Consider the following 6,000-nt stretch of genomic DNA (forward strand, 5'->3'; position numbering starts at 1 on the left):
AGAGGGAGTCACATGGCAAAGAGTGGTGGGGCCTAGAGGGAGCTGAGAACTGCTGGCTGAGACAGTGATAGTTTCACTCCTGGAATCACAAGCGAATTCTGCCTGCAACCATGTGAGCCTGGAAGAGGATCTGAGCCCCAGATGAGGGTGCAGAATGGATGAACTTGAATTTGGCTTTGTGAAAACCTGAGCAAAGAACCCAGAGAAGTCTGCCCATACTTCTAACCTAGAGAAAGGGAGATAATTCACAGGTGTGGTTTTAAGCCACTGAGTATGGGGTAAGTTGCTGTAAAGCGTTAGAAAACAAATACACCTCTCACAAGAGCCCCCATGCCCATGGTGTGCATTCACCTTTCATGTCTCGAAATATTTGTATCTGCCTGAAGAGAAGTCTTTCCATTTTGCAGCCTCTAATCTGAAGGTAGTTATTTCCCAGTCCTTGCTACCCATTTTTATGTATGACAACATGTTATAATATCAGTGCAAACATATGTCTTTTTACCAGACTGATCTTCTTGATGGTGAGGACAAGATCTTGTCTTGACATTTTCCTAGTAATTGGCTCATAAGAAGTTTTCACTATATTTTAGTTGAAATCATTCTAATTGACTGGAAAAATTACTCTGTTATCTATAAGCACATTTCTTTCTTTGCCATTTCCCCTAATTAATAGGTATGGAATTTTAAAAAATCTTTTATACCATAGGAAAGAAACAATGAATAAATTCACACAGAAGTTTCCAAATCCAATATAGTAATCAATCACCCTAATACCTGGTCTGTAGCTATAAATGCCTCTACAATTTCTGTAACATTCAGTTTTTCTCAAACCAGAACAGGGAAGGCTGCCAACAAAGCCACTAATTGCAGGGTGAGACAGAAGAGGTGGACTGTGACCGCTGGCATTTCACAAAAACCTTATTAGGATGCTGGGTACCAGCAAAAGCGACCGACCGAATGAGCTGCCTTTCCTGGGAGGACCAGGAACCCAGGCCGTGCAAAGAGAAGGGATCCTCAGAGAATGGGAATGGAGTTAGCAGCAGTATCTGGCTTCTACAGTTTCCCCCACATCCTCACCCTTCTCCGACAAAGACCCCAGTTCCCAATGGGAAATACTGGCAGTTGGCATTCACTTAGATGCCACTGCTACGCTCACCCTTTGTAAAGCCAGCTGAACGTAAATGTGAGTCACATCTACAGGCTGCTCTCACAGTTGCAGCTGGTGTTTGAACTGCTGGGCACCACAGGCTAAGCAGGTGACATATGCAATGTAACAGTCACAGTTACCTGCCCGCCTACCATTCTTATTTTTCCACTTGACAATACAGACTGGAAGTGACTCCATATTTGTGTCGCCATAATTATCTTCCTGCAATTTTTCATAGAAGTATAATACTCCATTGTATAGATAGATCATTTATTCAACAAGATGGTTCTATTCTTTGGTTTAACAATCATGGCACAAAAAAACCCTTGCACATGTGTTGTTTCATTTGTTCCAGCATACTTTAGAAATAGATTTCTAAGATTGGAAATAATGGATATTATGAAATTTCTCACCATAGAGGCACCCAGCCCAGCAATGTAAAAAAGGGCCTATTCTGGCCTAACATCACACACACACACACACCACACACAACTATATTGTCAAACATGTACTTTTTCCCAATGGAATCTAGGGAGATCAGAAAAGGCTATTAGCTTCCTGATAAGGGTGGGAAACTTTTACCCCCAGTCCCAGGCCAAAGACATCTTCCACTAAGGGAGGGCCAGGAAACTTGCTCTCAAATAAGACTCTGATACAGAGAAGAGTGTGCCAGCCCTGCAGAGAAGAACAGGAGCCATGAAAAAGCCTCACCCCTGAGGTTCAAGTGTACAGGGCCTGCTCAAGACAGAGAGTAGAGAAGGAGAACACTTCCTGCCCATCGCAAGGCTTGTGCTGAGTAACAAGCAACATCGGTGCACCCCTTTCAGCAGGTGGGGCTTCTCAGGGGTTTGGGTCAGTTTCCCTGGAACAACATGGATCTCCAGGTAGCAATCAGGAGCTGATGGCAATAGCATGGCTGTTCACTCGGGGTCAATCACCAATGTCCAATGTAGGCCTATTTTTTAAGGGAGTTTCTACCAATGGAAGAAGGAAACAGGCTTGGCATTTTCTTTGGAGGGACACAATTTTGTTAGTGGAGAGTCCTACACCTACACGGTGAGTTACACTGTCTGATATGACACATCTTTCACTAGATGCCCAGTGAAGGCAAGGATGGCGCAGGGAGGGGAACACATGGCAGTGGCCAGGTCCTAACCTGCCAGGCAAGGCCTGCCCTGTTGATTGGGTAGAGGAGCTGAAGAGCTGGAGAAAGTATCACTCTCTGACTACCTTCTCACAGTCTTACTCCTAGAGTTCTTTGGCTGTGTGCTAACATCTGGTTGTCATCACATGCTCAAGTTATGTGCCAACAGTCATGAGTCTCAGAAATCAAATAGGTGACACTAGGTGGGCTTGAGGGAAGAATCTATTGCTTTGCTACCGTTTTAGCAGCTCTTTCCCATTGTTGTTTAGGAGCAGTCGTGAATAGTCAGCATTGAGTGTGAACAGAGACGAAGGGAAGCATCGCCTTTCCCCAGATGGTCCACTGGGTTCGGACAGTGAACTCGTTAAGTGATCAGGGTAAATGGAAGCCCTTCAGCCATGTCCCAGAGACAGACAGGATGCCCTAATCCTCGTGTAAAGGTAGGAAGTGAAAAGATGCCCAAAAACTCAGCAGCTAAAATGTGGGGTCTCAGAGTCTAATTCAATGTGATACTGAGAAGTGAATCCATTTGGTATTTCATGCTGAGAAATGCGGAACAAAATTCATTCTCATTATACATGAGTTTCAACTACATGTTAGGGAATAACTCATCTAATAACAAAACTGTAACTTCCCAGCTTTTTCCAAACTTTCTCTTTCAAAGAGTTTTATTTGAACAAGTAAATGCATATTTGATTTCAACTGAAAGATTTTAAGCAGAAATGAGGACAATTTGTCTTGCATGTCATGAAAATTACATTTCTGACCTGGCCAAGCAATCATTTCACTGAGACACCTGGAGGGACTGACTGGTCTTTAAAAGGTCCCTGGGATACTAAAACCGACACCTTTACAGATGTATTTCAGTGCTGCTGAACAGGCCCAGGTTTTTGTGCCGAATGCTGAGGGTAGATTTTGAATTGATACAATCCTTTTTTGTAGACATTATCCTACCATTGCTATTTAAAAGGCCCACTGGAGACTGTGATAGTTATACCTGTTTAAAGTGGGCTGCAAAAGAGCAAAGTCCACTAACATGACTGCCGTGAGAAATTAATCTAAATGTTAATACTTCCACATCCCAGACTCCTCTGGGTCTGGGTTTGAAAGCTGGAATGTTGTCAGAGGAATCACTAGACTCACAGCACCCGGGGAAACATGGTAAGAACACCTTCGTGACAGGGTGGAATCCAATTAGAACCTGGCCACACAAGTTAATGCCTTGGCACTAAGTCACATCACGAGCTTTCCCAATGCCTGTCCCCAGACTCCAACAGAAGGTGAGGAGGGGCTCAGGACTCTCAGAAACATAGCATTCCTCAGCTGTTCACCAATGAGTGGGTTTGTCCATGCACAGGCATCGGTCAGAGACCAACGTGACCATGACTCAATGCCTACTGAGCCCCTCGACAGTCTGCACGAAGTTTTCATAATCAACCACACGTGGAGTTTTTAAGATACTGTGCCATCTACAAATTGGTTTCTCTCTCTCTTATCACAAAATATATTATGTTTCTGCATTTAATAAATTTATAGTTTAGATTGTGGATGAAACAGTGAGGACAGATGATGAATTTCCCTAAAACAATTGAGTGAAAATACACAACTCTCTATTCAACAGCCTTGTGACAGTTACCCCACTGATCTGCAAAAATTCACCGTGTGTGTGTGGACACAGCAATCGCACCACATCTGGGCGGGTTTTCAGGCACAGGGCACGTGAACTGCTTTTCTCCACAGCCATGGGACGACTTCGGGCTGCCAGTGGTAGATTCTGGTAGATTCACTCACCCCAATGCAAAGCCTCATTTCCCATAAACTTCCTTCCTTTCTTTCTTGTCAACTTTGTGGGCACCATCAGGTTCTGACTCTTTCAGATTTTGTCCGTCTTGGGCATGGTGGTTGACTCCTCAGTACATTCTCCCTTCTCACGCACCCCTTCCTTTGAGGCATCCCAACCTCTCTCTCCCCTGCAATCTGGGAGCACTGGAAGAAGCCCTACTCACAGGGCAGGGTGTGTGACTTGGGCATAAGCTAACCAGCCTGTTCTCTTTCCTGACCCATCCAAAAATCAGACCCATAAGAGGATAGGCATGGTTTGCTGAAACTTTGAGGAAGAAAACTTACTTGTTCTCCTAGAGAAATCTTCTTAAAAAGACCCTTTCTCACTGCATCCAGGTGAGAGAGCCTGCTGCCCCAGGAAGTGTTCCCAGCCCTGGGGTTGATTTGCTTTATTTATTATTTGTACTGAATTTGTTGGGGTGACATTGGTTAATAAAATTATGTATGTTTCAGTGTACAATTCTATAATATGTCACCTGTATGTACACTGTATTTCAACCTTGGAAGAAGGCCTGGCACAAGGCAAGGGAAAATGGGGAGTGACGCAAACCGGTCCTTGACCCCGCCGTTGAAATGCTGACACAAACTAGCCCTGAAACTCACTCAATCTCCAGCTTTGCCAGTTATTTAAGCCAATACATTTTCTCTATTGTTTAAGTCAATTTGAGCCAAGTCTTTTCTTATTTGGAGCCCTAATGCATCCTAAATTATATTGATCATTCCATTAAGCAGGGCAACTTGGCAACATTCAAAAGCTTCAAAAATGTCCAGACCCTCTGAGCCAACATTGTGTCTTCTAGGAACTGATCCTGAGGAAATAGTTGAACGGCTGTGAAGAGTTTATAGGCACAAGCCTCTTTGCATTATTGTTTAGCATGGTGGAATACATAGAATGACTTAAATGTCTAATGTGCAGCTAATAAGTAAATATACCACCAAGTTCCATGCAGCCACGAAAATGGTAAATAAGGCGGCTACACATGTTTGCCAGTAAAAGCTGTACTTCATATAGCAAGTAAAAGAAATGCAGGTGACAACATGTTTTATTAATCTGTTTTATTAAAAAGCACAGTACAGTAATGATGCTAATGTTCTTTCTGGGTTTTAAGTACCAGGAGCTTTGCTTTTATTATTGCAGAGCGTCTCAGTCCCGGCTGTGCCACAGTTGCCTCGAGACACATTTAAAAATGAGCAAACAAACCGAGCCTGGGCAGCCCAATTAAGTCAGGCTCTCTCCGGGAAGGCGGGTGGCAGGGGGCACATACATCAGAATTTTTCAAAGATCTTGGGTAACTGTAATGGTTAATGAAAAACTAAAATCATAGTATTGTCCCTTTTATTCTTGAGACAACACCACAAGTAATATGTGTGTCACCTTCCTCACTTAGTAGAGGAAATCTTAGAAAGGTTAAGTAACTCGCCTCGTATCACATAGATGAGTGCAGACTCCTCTGCCTAGTGCTGTCTAACTTTAAACACCATGGTCTTGACAATGACAATAAAGTTCTTTTTGTGAGTGAGGGTGAATATGTGAAGAATTTGGGTGCAAAGAAAAAAGACCAGGAGACTCACAGAAGCAGTGTTATGTCTCTGGGTGGTGAGATTACAAATAAGTTAGATGTTCTTTTTTATAAATTTAAGCGTTAATTTTAATAACCAGTATGCTTTTGTATTGCAAGTATGTGTACCAGTATGTGTATGTATGCATGTTTGTATGCACATGTATACATATATGTCATAGCATGATTGCCACTCCATCACCAGCATTTCACTGTGGTTCAAAGCCCTGCTCCAGCTGTGACCGTCCCTCCAGAGGATATAACCCCACCTCCTCTGGGGGGAATCATAGGACTTCTATCCCCATTTT

The sequence above is a fragment of the Artibeus jamaicensis genome, unplaced genomic scaffold (genome assembly GCF_021234435.1).
Source record: "Artibeus jamaicensis isolate MK-2021 breed Jamaican fruit bat unplaced genomic scaffold, CSHL_Jam_final contig_432, whole genome shotgun sequence".
Taxonomy (NCBI): Eukaryota; Metazoa; Chordata; class Mammalia; order Chiroptera; family Phyllostomidae; genus Artibeus; species Artibeus jamaicensis.